This window comes from Bombina bombina, chromosome 5 (assembly GCF_027579735.1).
Source record: "Bombina bombina isolate aBomBom1 chromosome 5, aBomBom1.pri, whole genome shotgun sequence".
In the NCBI taxonomy this organism is placed as follows: Eukaryota; Metazoa; Chordata; class Amphibia; order Anura; family Bombinatoridae; genus Bombina; species Bombina bombina.
In genome coordinates this window covers 513802549-513815204 of record NC_069503.1, presented here as the reverse complement: position 1 = coordinate 513815204, position 12656 = coordinate 513802549, and the positions used below count along the sequence as shown (strand labels likewise).

At 42.7% G+C, this 12656-nt stretch overlaps 1 protein-coding gene across 1 annotated transcript in view; it reads right to left on the bottom strand.

The window, feature by feature from the left end:
* BBS9 (Bardet-Biedl syndrome 9) overlaps positions 1 to 12656 on the bottom strand; it is a 1102055-nt gene that overhangs the window by 615596 nt on the left and 473803 nt on the right. The window lies entirely within an intron of this gene.

Here is a 12656-nt window from a genome sequence, read left to right as displayed (position 1 = left end):
TTGATAGACTTGAATTTTAGCCAATCAGTGCAGACTCATAATTAACTCAACGGGAGTGAGCACAATTGTTATCTATATGACGCATATGAACTAGCGCTGTGTAGCTGTAAAAGTGGTCAAAATGCACTTCGATAAGACGCGGCCTTCAAGGGCTTAGAAATTAGCATATGAGCCTACCTAGGTTTAGCTTTCAAAAAAAAAAAGACTACCAAGAAAACAAAGCAATTTGATGATAAAAGGAAATTGGTAAGTAAGTCTTTTTCTGCAGTCTTTTTTAGAGGAGCCAATCAAGAGTGAGTAAACAAGACTAGCCACGGTTATTATATTGGCACTCCATTGTTTTGCAGTTCTTATATAATCATCTCTGTTGAAGCCAACTAGTGACAGATTTGTGGCAAGGTTAGGTATGTGCTCCATCAGTTCTCAGAATTAAAACACTTAAATTTTAGAGTTAAATTACAGGAAGAGGGAGTAAAATAAAAATTAAAAATATATTGTTTCATCGTCGTTTTTTTTCTTCATAATTAAACATTTTATAATATAATTTTAAAATAAAGGGACAGGAAACCCCTAAAAATATCATTCATGATTCGGATAAAAATGTTTTAAACACTTTAAAATTTACTTTTATTTTCAATTATGATTCATTCTCATTATCCTTTGCTGTATCAACAGCATTGCACAACTGGCAGCTAGCTGAACGCATCTAGTTGGCCCATCATAAGAGACAAATACCTGCAGGCACCAATCACCAGCTAGCTCCCACTAGTGTAGGATATGTGCATATTCATTTTCAACAATGGATATCAAGAGAATAAAGCACATTTGACATTTTTTTTTAAGATTTTAAAAGTGTCCTAAAATGACATGCTCTATCTGAATCATGCAAGATTAATTTTCACTTTCATATCCCTTTAACTGTTCCTTTAATTATATATGTTTAACCCTTTGTAGAGGTTAAACACAGTTATGCGTCAGTAATAGTGCAATAAGTAAGGGTTCTATACAACATTTTCCTATTGCAGCTTTATGGCCCTGCAGTAAATCGGGTAAAATGAAAGTAAAATACATTTTAAAACAGTGAATAAAACTAAAGATATACACACACTCCTGTGGCTTCTCTACAGTTCAGGGATTTAAAACTCCCACAAAGAGATGAAATACTAAAGCCTCTAGAGCAGCGGATTACAGCTGTAGATGACATTTATAGCTGATGAGATGGGTAAAGGGTGAAAACTTTAAAAGGATATTAAACACTTTGAGATGGTAATAGAAAATGATAAATTGTACATATAAAAAGAAGTCTGCAATATACTTTTTTTTTTTTTTATTTTGCCCCCTTTTCCTGTAATTCCATTCTAAATTTGTGAGCTTTTCTGTACCTGTTAGAAATGGAAGTGCAGAACACTATTATGTTCCACACAGACATTGGCTGCACACTCTAGTGACCTATTTATAACTGTCCCTAATTGGATACAACAGAGAAGGTAACCTAAGTTACAACATGGCAGCTCCCATTGTTTTATAAACACTAAAAATATACACTTATTTTGGCAATATTTAAGCAGCTAATAAAACTATAAAAAATACATCTATATGTTATTTTCAGACTAATCATTTCTTTGAAAGCATTATTCTAACCAACATTTATTTAGTGTTTAATGTCCCTTTAATGTGTATCTAACTGAATTATTGGAGACACTGTAGAACACATAGGGCCAGATTACGAATGGAGCACTAACAGATATTGGCTTTATTGCGGCTGTTTGCGCACAGGGATGTAGCCCTCGTATTGCAAGTTAAAAGCAAACGCGAACACGTGAGCCCAATCGCATTGGAGCCCTTTGCAGTTAAAAGGACATGAAACCCACATTTATTCTTTCATGATTCAGAAAGAACATGTCATTTTAAACAACTTTCCAATTTAATTCTATTATTTAATTGGATTCATTCTCTTGTTATCCTTTGATGAAAGGTTTATCTAGGTAAGCTTAGGAGTGGCAAATAACATAAGTTCTAGCTGCTGATTGGTGGCTGCATATACATATATATAAAAAAGGATTGTCTGCTGAGAAAGTCTGCTTCCCAGTTGTCCACACCTGAAATGTGAATTGCTGAGAGCGAGCAGTCGTGGGACTCCGCCCACTCCAGAATCCGAGATACCTCCCTTATCATGAAAAATTTCCTCGTACCCCCCCCCCCTGATGGTTGATGTAAGCCACCGGAGAAGGCCATGCCTTCAGAGCATTGTAAATTGCTTGCAATTCTAGGATGTTGATCGGAAGTAGAGACTCCTCCCTGGACCACTTTCCTTGTGCCATCCTGGCACCTTAAACAGCTCCTCATCCTGTCAGACTGGCGTCCGTGGTCACAATCTCCCAGGACGGTTTTACAAAGGATGTCCCCATGGACAGCTGCTCCGGACGAATCCACCAAGAGAGGGAGTTCCGTGTCCGAGCATCCATGGATATCAGCTGTGATAGATCTGAATGATCGTGGTTCCACTGTCTCAACATGCACAACTGAAGAGATCTGAGATGGAACCTGACAAATGGTATGATATCTATGCTTGACACCATGAGACCTATCACCTCCATACATAGAGCCACTGACAAGCTTGTGGAGAACTGAAGGGTGAGACAGGTGGACGCAAGCTTCCTGCGCCGCTGATCTGTGAGAAATATCTTTATGGACATAGAGTCTATTATCGTACCCAGGAATTCCACCCTGTTGCATGGAACCAGGGAACTCTTTCCTGAGTTGATCTTCCAACCATGAGATTGGAGCAGAAGAGGAAGAGCCCTCGAATGATCTTCTGCGACGGCGCATGAACTAGGATGTCTTCCAGGTAAGGTGCCACCGCAATGCCCCTGGATCTCGCCACTGCAAGCAGCGCTCCCAGAACCTTCGTGAAGACTCCCGGGGCCGTCGCCAGACCAAAAGGAAGGGCCACAAACTGGAAGTGTTGGTCCAGAAATGCAAATCTCAGGAACTTGAAGTGGTCCCTGTGAATTGGCACATGAAGGCAAGCGTCCTTCAAGTCTACATTTGTCATGAACTGTCACTCTTGAACTAGGGGCAGAATAGATCTGATTGTTTCCATTATGAACGATGGAACGCTCAGAAACTTGTAACTTTAGGTCCAGAATTGGGCGAAACGTGCCCTCCTTCTTTGGAACCACAAAAAGGATGGAATAGTACACTAGACCCCTTTCTGCTAGGGGTACTGGTACGATATCCCCGAGAGAGGCGAGATCTCTCACACACTCTAGAAAGGCCTATCTCTTCTCTGGTCTTGAAGACAGGTTTGACAGGAGGAATCGCAAATTCTCCATCCTAAACCTATAACCAGGCTCCTCCGCCGCCGGAGGGTTAGATGACAGGGACTCTTACCCAGAAGGGGCCTCCTCCGAAGAGTCGGAGTGGGCCTCGTCATCGTATAGAGCCTCTGGATCTTCCATTGGCGAGGACAAACCCTGGGCCGGACCGCTATGATAAACCCTACGCTTGCACTTAGCAGAACGTGGTCAGGCATTGATCACTTATGAAACCACCAATTCCAGTTGGTCCGCAAAGTCTGACGGCCAACGAATCTCTCCCAAAGGAGTAACGGTTGGTACCCGGGGCGCTGCTTGTGCAATCGGAGATGAATGTAGGGAATGCACCTCCCGGGACGAAGAACCCTCAGAGATGGACGGCTCAGTAGTACTAGACATCCGTGATCTACCAGAACCTCCTTACAATAAACACAAGAATGAGACTTTGTTAAGGAGGGAGTGTCACGCCGCGCCGCTCTAGCCTTTGCTAGGGGCGTGGCGTCTCCTTCCCTGCTCGTTGCCAGGGGTACTGTTGGGTCCGGATGTGTGCGGCGCTGACGTCATCACCGCACGCTCCTGATGCCAGTCGGACTTCTGTGGCGCGAATCCTGCGCCTATTTAAAGTTTGTACAAACGATCTGTCACTGCCCAAGTATAGGTGTTACTTTGTGTGCTCCTGGGAGTGACAGATCGTTGTATCTATGTGCCTAATTACTGTTGCTGAACCTGCCTGTCTGACTACTCTACCTGCCTTGCCCTTAAACTGCTGGATTTAATTACTATTGCTGAACCTGCCTGTCTGACTACTCTACCTGCTTTACCCCTTAACTGCTGGATTGTATTACTGTTGCCGAACACTGCCTGCCTGACCATTCTAGTGGTGTGCCCTTGGACTGCTTTACTGTTGCCAAACCCTGCCTGCCTGACCATTCTAGTGGTGTATCCTTGGACTGCTCTGGCGTTGCCATTGGGGACTGTCCTGCCTATGGTGAGTGCCGCCTTCCTCATCTTACTACATTTCTCTGCTCTGGGATATTTCCTATCATTCCGACTCGACGCCGGGATAACAAGACTACTGGCCAAGTTTGGGCTGATAGAGGAGTATCCCACGAGCGTTACAGGGAGAGCCCTCTAACGCGTCAGAGTCCTCCATCGCTTGCACTTTTGTGTAGACTAACTTAATTAACAAAGAGGCACCTTTATACCACCAATGGCTGGGGCACTCACCAACTCCTAGGACCAGGACAACAGAAACCGCTATGTCTCATGTGCCACAGATCAACAGAGAAGGATAGACACCCCAGTCACGTGGAATGCCTGGCAGAACCGCCCGTGCACTAGGGAAAAATGTGCCAAAAATGGCTGCGCAAAATTCCCACAAGTAACCTGAAAGGTCCACACATTGCCAGAGCCTCATATCGCACATAATGCAGCAATGACACAATAAACAATATCATGTATAAAACAATCCCTTTTCAACAATCCCCCTTAGAGGAATATTAACCCTTGATTCTGTTTAAGACAAAAAGGCGCCACACTGTGACCCTGTCTTCTATTTTATCATTATTAATAAAAAATGAAACAATCTTACCAGAATCTACGATGTGGAACAGGAACACGGCCCTTCAAATGTGACAGGTTAGTAGACTCGCTCCTGACATGGACTTGAGTGTAGAAAGCAGGCAGCGAAACTCGTCAACACTGATTGCTTGTGGAGCTGGTAATATGAGTCGGGATGGTTTCACAGAAAGACTCTCCCTGCATCTCCGGACCCTAACTATCGCCCCGACTCTCACTGAGAGGCTGACAGGACTACTCAAATTCCAGTCCCAATGTGAAGAGTACTACCCTCCATAAGAGACTACTCCGAAACTCTGGTACTCCCCTGCCATCCTTCTGTGACGAAAGGCAAAGAATGACTGGGGGATGAGGGAAGTGGGGGAGGTATTTAAGCCTTTAGCTGGGGTGTCTTTGTCTCCTCCTGGTGGCCAGATTCTTAATTCCCAATAGTAATGAATGAAGCTGTGGACTCTCTCCCCCCCCCCCCCCCCTTTAGAAGGAAAACAGAATTTATGTTTACCTGATAAATTACTTTCTCCAACGGTGTGTCCGGTCCACGGCGTCATCCTTACTTGTGGGATATTCTCCTCCCCAACAGGAAATGGCAAAGAGCCCAGCAAAGCTGGTCACATGATCCCTCCTAGGCTCCGCCTTCCCCAGTCATTCGACCGACGTAAAGGAGGAATATTTGCATAGGAGAAATCATATGATACCGTGGTGACTGTAGTTAAAGAAAATAAATTATCAGACCTGATTAAAAAACCAGGGCGGGCCGTGGACCGGACACACCGTTGGAGAAAGTAATTTATCAGGTAAACATAAATTCTGTTTTCTCCAACATAGGTGTGTCCGGTCCACGGCGTCATCCTTACTTGTGGGAACCAATACCAAAGCTTTAGGACACGGATGATGGGAGGGAGCAAATCAGGTCACCTAGATGGAAGGCACCACGGCTTGCAAAACCTTTCTCCCAAAAATAGCCTCAGAAGAAGCAAAAGTATCAAATTTGTAAAATTTAGTAAAAGTGTGCAGTGAAGACCAAGTCGCTGCCTTACATATCTGATCAACAGAAGCCTCGTTCTTGAAGGCCCATGTGGAAGCCACGGCCCTAGTGGAATGAGCTGTGATTCTTTCAGGAGGCTGCCGTCCGGCAGTCTCGTAAGCCAATCTGATGATGCTTTTAAGCCAAAAAGAGAGAGAGGTAGAAGTTGCTTTTTGACCTCTCCTTTTACCAGAATAAACAACAAACAAGGAAGATGTTTGTCTGAAATCCTTTGTAGCATCTAAATAGAATTTTAGAGCACGAACTACATCCAAATTGTGCAACAAACGTTCCTTCTTTGAAACTGGATTCGGACACAAAGAAGGCACGACTATCTCCTGGTTAATGTTTTTGTTAGAAACAACTTTCGGAAGAAAACCAGGTTTAGTACGCAAAACCACCTTATCTGCATGGAACACCAGATAAGGAGGAGAACACTGCAGAGCAGATAACTCTGAAACTCTTCTAGCAGAAGAAATTGCAACCAAAAACAAAACTTTCCAAGATAATAACTTAATATCTACGGAATGTAAGGGTTCAAACGGAACCCCCTGAAGAACTGAAAGAACTAAATTGAGACTCCAAGGAGGAGTCAAAGGTTTGTAAACAGGCTTGATTCTAACCAGAGCCTGAACAAAAGCTTGAACATCTGGCACAGCCGCCAGCTTTTTGTGAAGTAAAACAGATAAAGCAGAAATCTGTCCCTTCAAAGAACTTGCAGATAATCCTTTCTCCAAACCTTCTTGAAGAAAGGATAGAATCTTAGGAATTTTTATCTTGTTCCATGGTAATCCTTTAGATTCACATCAACAGATATATTTTTTCCATATTTTATGGTAGATTTTTCTAGTTACAGGCTTTCTGGCCTGAACAAGAGTATCAATGACAGAATCTGAGAACCCTCGCTTTGATAAAATCAAGCGTTCAATCTCCAAGCAGTCAGTTGGAGTGAGGCCAGATTCGGATGTTCGAACGGACCTTGAACAAGAAGGTCCTGTCTCAAAGGTAGCTTCCATGGTGGAGCCGATGACATATTCACCAGGTCTGCATACCAAGTCCTGCGTGGCCACGCAGGAGCTATCAAGATCACCGATGCCCTCTCCTGATTGATCCTGGCTACCAGCCTGGGGATGAGAGGAAACGGTGGGAATACATAAGCTAGGTTGAAGGTCCAAGGTGCTACTAGTGCATCTACTAGAGTCGCCTTGGGATCCCTGGATCTGGACCCGTAGCAAGGAACCTTGAAGTTCTGACGAGAGGCCATCAGATCCATGTCTGGAATGCCCCACAATTGAGTAATTTGGGCAAAGATTTCCGGATGGAGTTCCCACTCCCCCGGATGAAATGTCTGACGACTCAGAAAATCCGCTTCCCAATTTTCCACTCCTGGGATGTGGATTGCAGACAAGTGGCAGGAGTGAGTCTCCGCCCATTGAATGATTTTGGTCACTTCTTCCATCGCCAGGGAACTCCTTGTTCCCCCTTGATGGTTGATATACGCAACAGTCGTCATGTTGTCTGATTGAAACCGTATGAATTTGGCCTTTGCTAGCTGAGGCCAAGCCTTGAGAGCATTGAATATCGCTCTCAGTTCCAGAATATTTATCGGGAGAAGAGATTCTTCCCGAGACCAAAGACCCTGAGCTTTCAGGAGTTCCCAGACCGCGCCCCAGCCCACCAGACTGGCGTCGGTCGTGACAATGACCCACTCTGGTCTGCGGAAGCTCATCCCCTGTGACAGGTTGTCCAGGGTCAGCCACCAACGGAGTGAATCTCTGGTCCTCTGATCTACTTGTATCGTCGGAGACAAGTCTGTATAATCCCCATTCCACTGACTGAGCATGCACAGTTGTAATGGTCTCAGATGAATTCGCGCAAAAGGAACTATGTCCATTGCCGCGACCATCAAACCTATTACTTCCATGCACTGCGCTATGGAAGGAAGAGGAACAGAATGAAGTACTTGACAAGAGCTTAGAAGTTTTGATTTTCTGGCCTCTGTCAGAAAAATCCTCATTTCTAAGGAGTCTATTATTGTTCCCAAGAAGGGAACTCTTGTTGACGGAGATAGAGAACTTTTTTCTACGTTCACTTTCCACCCGTGAGATCTGAGAAAGGCCAGGACAATGTCCGTATGAGCCTTTGCTTGTGGTAGGGACGACGCTTGAATCAGTATGTCGTCCAAGTAAGGTACTACTGCAATGCCCCTTGGTCGTAGCACCGCTAGAAGGGACCCTAGTACCTTTGTGAAAATTCTTGGAGCAGTGGCTAATCCGAATGGAAGTGCCACAAAATGGTAATGCTTGTCCAGAAAGGCGAACCTTAGGAACCGATGATGTTCCTTGTGGATAGGAATATGTAGATACGCATCCTTTAAATCCACCGTGGTCATGAATTGACCTTCCTGGATGGAAGGAAGAATTGTCCGAATGGTTTCCATTTTGAACGATGGAACCTTGAGAAACTTGTTTAGGATCTTGAGATCTAAGATTGGTCTGAATGTTCCCTCTTTTTTGGGAACTATGAACAGATTGGAGTAGAATCCCATCCCTTGTTCTCCTAATGGAACAGGATGAATCACTCCCATTTTTAACAGGTCTTCTACACAATGTAAGAATGCCTGTCTTTTTATGTGGTCTGAAGACAATTGAGACCAGTGGAACCTCCCCCTTGGGGGAAGCCCCTTGAATTCCAGAAGATAACCTTGGGAGACTATTTCTAGCGCCCAAGGATCCAGAACATCTCTTGCCCACGCCTGAGCGAAAAGAGAAAGTCTGCCCCCCACCAGATCCGGTCCCGGATCGGGGGCCAACATCTCATGCTGTCTTGGTAGCAGTGGCAGGTTTCTTGGCCTGCTTACCTTTGTTCCAGCCTTGCATTGGCCTCCAGGCTGGCTTGGCTTGAGAAGTATTACCCTCTTGCTTAGAGGATGTAGCACTTGGGGCTGGTCCGTTTCTGCGAAAGGGACGAAAATTTGTTTTATTTTTAGCCTTGAAAGACCTATCCTGAGGAAGGGCGTGGCCCTTACCCCCAGTGATATCAGAAATAATCTCTTTCAAGTCAGGGCCAAACAGCGTTTTCCCCTTGAAAGGTATGTTAAGCAATTTGTTCTTGGAAGACGCATCCGCTGACCAAGATTTTAGCCAAAGCGCTCTGCGCGCCACAATAGCAAACCCTGAATTTTTCGCCGCTAATCTAGCCAATTGCAAAGTGGCGTCTAAAGTAAAAGAGTTAGCCAATTTGAGAGCATGAATTCTGTCCATAATCTCCTCATAAGAAGAATCTTTATTGAGCGACTTTTCTAGTTCATCGAACCAGAAACACGCTGCTGTAGTGACAGGAACCATGCATGAAATTGGTTGTAGAAGGTAACCTTGCTGAACAAACATCTTTTTAAGACAACCCTCTAATTTTTTATCCATAGGATCTTTGAAAGCACAACTATCTTCTATAGGGATAGTAGTGCGTTTGTTTAGAGTAGAAACCGCCCCCTCGACCTTGGGGACTGTCTGCCATAAGTCCTTTCTGGGGTCGACCATAGGAAACAATTTCTTAAATATAGGGGGAGGGACAAAAGGGATGCCGGGCCTTTCCCATTCTTTGTTTACAATGTCCGCCACCCGCTTGGGTATAGGAAAAGCTTCGGGGGGCCCCGGGACCTCTAGGAACTTGTCCATCTTACATAATTTCTCTGGAATGACCAAATTCTCACAATCATCCAGAGTAGATAACACCTCCTTAAGCAGAGCGCGGAGATGTTCCAATTTAAATTTGAATGTAATCACGTTAGGTTCAGCTTGTTGAGAAATTTTCCCTGAATCTGAAATTTCTCCCTCAGACAAAACCTCCCTGGCCCCCTCAGACTGGTGTAGGGGCACTTCAGAACCAATATCATCAGCGTCCTCATGCTCTTCAGTATTTTCTAAAACAGAGCAGTCGCGCTTTCGCTGATAAGTGGGCATTTTGGCTAAAATGTTTTTGATAGAATTATCCATTACAGCCGTTAATTGTTGCATAGTAAGGAGTATTGGCGCACTAGATGTACTAGGGGCCTCCTGTGTGGGCAAGACTGGCGTAGACGAAGGAGGGGATGATGCAGTACCATGCTTACTCCCCTCACTTGAGGAATCATCTTGGGCATCATTTTCTCTAAATTTTGTGTCACATAAATCACATCTATTTAAATGAGAAGGAACCCTGGCTTCCCCACATACAGAACATAGTCTATCTGATAGTTCAGACATGTTAAACAGGCATAAACTTGATAACAAAGTACAAAAAACGTTTTAAAATAAAACCGTTACTGTCACTTTAAATTTTAAACTGAACACACTTTATTACTGAAAATGTGAAAAAGTATGAAGGAATTGTTCAAACCAAAATTTCACACCAAAATTTCACCACAGTGTCTTAAAGCCTTAAAAGTATTGCACACCAAATTTGAAAGCTTTAACTCTTAAAATAACGGAACCGGAGCCGTTTTTACATTTAACCCCTATACAGTCCCTGGTATCTGCTTTGCTGAGACCCAACCAAACCCAAAGGGGAATACGATACCAAATGACGCCTTCAGTAAGCTTTTTCTATGTATCTGAGCTCCTCACACATGCATCTGCATGTCTTGCTTCCCAAAAACAACTGCGCAATAGAGGCGCGAAAATGAGGCTCTGCCTATGATTAGAGAAGGCCCCCAGTGAAAAAGGTGTCCAATACAGTGCCTGCCGGTTATTTTACATGATTCCCAAGAATAAAATAACTCCTCAAAACTATGAAGTATTAAAAATGCTTATATATCAATCGTTTTAGCCCAGAAAAATGTCTACCAGTCTTTAAAGCCCTTGTGAAGCCCTTTATTCTTATTTAATAAAAATGGCTTACCGGATCCCATAGGGAAAATGACAGCTTCCAGCATTACCAAGTCTTGTTAGAAATGTGTCATACCTCAAGCAGCAAAAGTCTGCTCACTGTTTCCCCCAACTGAAGTTAATTCCTCTCAACAGTCCTGTGTGGAAACAGCCATCGATTTTAGTAACGGTTGCTAAAATCATTTTCCTCTTACAAACAGAAATCTTCATCTCTTTTCTGTTTCAGAGTAAATAGTACATACCAGCACTATTTTAAAATAACAAACTCTTGATTGAAGAATAAAAACTACATTTAAACACCAAAAAACTCTAAGCCATCTCCGTGGAGATGTTGCCTGTACAACGGCAAAGAGAATGACTGGGGAAGGCGGAGCCTAGGAGGGATCATGTGACCAGCTTTGCTGGGCTCTTTGCCATTTCCTGTTGGGGAGGAGAATATCCCACAAGTAAGGATGACGCCGTGGACCGGACACACCTATGTTGGAGAAATATGTATTTAAAAATATTCTGCAGTGAAGATCATTGGAATGTAAAATATTAATATTTTCATGTTGGGTTAAAGGGACAGTAAAGTCATCATTAGACATTTATGATTTAGACAGAGCATACCATTTTAAAAAACTTTTCAGTTTACTTCTATTATTTAATTTGCTTCTTTGTGTTGTTATCCTTTGCTGAAAGGTTCATCTAGGGAAGCTCAGGAGCAGCAAATAACCTAGGTTCTAGAGAATGAATGAAAATTGATACTAGAAGTAAACTGGAAAGTTGTTTAAAATTGTATGTTCTACCTAAATCATGAAATAATAATTGTGGGTTTCACACTTGAGAATATGTGATTGGGATGCACGTGAGTAGGCTGTTAGGTTTATTTACTTTTTCTCAGCATGTCCAAACGCTGTTTCATCGGGCATCTGCTGATGATCCCTGATGAAATAGGATTTGGACAGGTTGAGAAACGCGGTGCAGAGCCTAGAGAGGGTAAGATAGAAGACCCTTGCGCATTTTGTTTTTATCTTTTATACATCCGTTTTAATAAATTGTTGTGATTTTAAACTTTGAACCGGTTCACAATTCTTCAGTTCCACTAGCCCAGCTACCTCTGGACATTGTGGGGACAACAGTGTTCCAGTTTCCTGGGGTTCAGCTAGTTGGATTGCTGAGAATATCCAGCTTGTGCCTTATAGCACTATTAGTGTGCTCCACTTAAATGTGAGCATCCTGTATGAGTCACTACATCTAAGATATCTTGATCTGACTGATACAAATAGGCGCCTCTTTGTTTGTTTTTATTCATCATAGTGATAAAATGATATGCTCTAATTTATTAGAGCACAAGCAACCCTGCAAGACTATGGGCTAGATTACTGTTTGCATGTGTCAGAAATATCGTGCACATTAAAAGTTGAAAGTAAATGCGATTGCACTTGGCGGGTTAGTTTGACTGAAAACTTGCATAAAGGGTAGTTATTAATGTTAAGGCGTTATTGAAATACTAAATATAAAATATTAAAAATTATAAAATTATACATAGTGAAAAAATAGATATATTTTATTAATTAAGATTTTACAGTAGGTATAATATATTTTTTTTTCTTCACATAGAATTTTTTTAATGTTAATGTAAAATAGATATCTATAACTATATATCTATAGGAATAGAAATAAAGGTATAGGTATATACAGTCATATATATATACAGTTGTTCTCATAAGTTTACATACCCTGGCAGAATTTATGATTTCCTGGCCATTTTTCAGAGAATATGAATGATAACACAAAAACTTTTCTTTCACTCATGGTTAGTGTTTGGCTGAAGCCATTTATTATCAATCAACTGTGTTTACTCTTTTTAAATCATAATGACAACAGAAA